Consider the following 1,885-nt stretch of genomic DNA (forward strand, 5'->3'; position numbering starts at 1 on the left):
GGGCTGAGGGGCCGCCTGGCCGGGTCGACCAGCATGCGCCCGTGCCCCTCCGGCCGCGGGAACCCATGTCGGGTCGTGCCGCCGCGGTGGGAGAGGAGAGGGTCTGCCGCGCCCGGAGCGCCTGGGACTTGGTGGCCCGGCCTTCTCCTGGGCCGCCCTTGGGAGCGTTCGTTCCCCGACCCCCCCCACCTCCCTTTCCCGGTGCCCCCCGCGTCCCGCTCCGGAGGTGGGGACCGGCTCGGGCCGAGCGTTGAGGCCGGTGGAGGCCGCCACGGGCTCGGTGGTGGACGCGCGTGCGTCCCGGTCGTCAGATGCTTTCGGGCCGATGGTTTTCCGAGCCGGACTCCAGAGGTGAGGACCGGCCTGGGCCGCCAGCGGTGACCCGGAGAGGCTGGCCCGGGCCTGGGTGCGTTGCCCCGTGGGCTCCGGGCGTCTCCCTGGAGAAATGGGTTCAAGTCCCGATGGGTCCGGAGACGTGGACGGACCGGCCCCTGCTCGCGCAGGTGGCCGGCGAGGGTGCACCCGGCCTGTCAGCGTGCCCGCGTGGGTCCCGGTCGTCGGACGCGACTTTGTCTCCCCCCTCCGCTCTCCACCCCGAGTCCGGGCCGGGAGGTGGGGACTGGCGCGAGCCATACTGGGTGGCCCGGGGAGGGGCTCCCGGGCCCGGGCGTGGTCCCTCATGGGGCCCGCTCATCGGAGGCGGCTCGGAGGGGTGCTGTGTTTCTTTCTTGGAACCAAGTCCTGGCCCGGAGACTCGGATGGACCGGTGCCTGCCCGCGTGGGGGGACCGGGGAGGGCGTCCCCAGCCCGCTCCCTCTCCCCCGTGTCCCCGGCCCACTCTGCCACCCCTCCATCCCCGGGTCGACCAGGTGGCCCCGGGCGCTCCGGGGCAAGTGTGGATGGGGAAGTGTTGGGGGCAGGTGGCCGGACCGAGGTTCCGGGGGCCCCCGTGAACCTCGTGGGTGGGCCCCGCTGTCGGGCGCGATGATTTCTTCCGCCGGAAATGGGGCCTTTTTGCCACCAGATAGGTGCTGACACGGTGTTCTTCTGCGTCTGTCGCCGATAGACGCTGGGGCTCCGGACGCGGGCAGGACTCCGGGCTGGGGGCGGCTGTCTGACGCCCGGCTCGGTCCTTGCCGCTTGAGCTGCCCGCTTGGGCCTGCGCGCCGGCTCTTGCGTGCGCGTCCGGCTGCCCCGACCCGCGGTGCCGCCTCCGGCCTCTGGCTGAGCCCGAGGGCGGCGGGGCCAGGTGGCGTCGGGTGCTCGACCCTGTGCGCTGCCCCCGCTGCAGGCACCCGGTGGTGAGTGGCCGGCACGACCCCACCCCACAGGCTCTGTGCCCCGTGTCAGGCGTTCTCGTTCTGGGGTGGCTGGCTGCTCTTTGCCCGAGACGAAGGGGCGCCGGCGAGGCGGAAGCGGGCCTCCGTGTGATGGGTCTTCGCCGTGCCTCCCCTGCGGGCCTCCCCCGCCGTGGCTTTAGGCTGGGTGGGTCAACCGATTGATGTGGTGGTGCCACGCTCCGCTGGGCTGGGCCTAAGCCGTGCCAGACGAGGGACGGACGTTCCTGGGGGACGGGACCGCTCTTCTCGTTCTGTCCGCGGGCTCCTCGCCTCTCTTCCGCCCCGCCTGCCGGGGTGTGCGGAAGGCAGGGGTGCGGCCTCCGGCCCCGAACCCGCGGTCTCCCGCCCCCGCCTCCCAGCGTGGGCGGGGACCGGGGTCCTCGGACGCAGCAGACGCTCTCGCTGTGCCTCTTTGGCGTACGCCTCGCGAGCGGCCCTCCCCGCGGCGGGGAGGGCCGCCCCGCCGCCACGCTGCGCGCCCCCCGTCGGTGTGCGAGCGTGCCGCGCCTGGCCCTCCGTGGTGCTCCTGGAGCGCTCCAGGTCGT

Source organism: Hippopotamus amphibius, unplaced genomic scaffold (genome assembly GCF_030028045.1).
Source record: "Hippopotamus amphibius kiboko isolate mHipAmp2 unplaced genomic scaffold, mHipAmp2.hap2 scaffold_334, whole genome shotgun sequence".
In the NCBI taxonomy this organism is placed as follows: Eukaryota; Metazoa; Chordata; class Mammalia; order Artiodactyla; family Hippopotamidae; genus Hippopotamus; species Hippopotamus amphibius.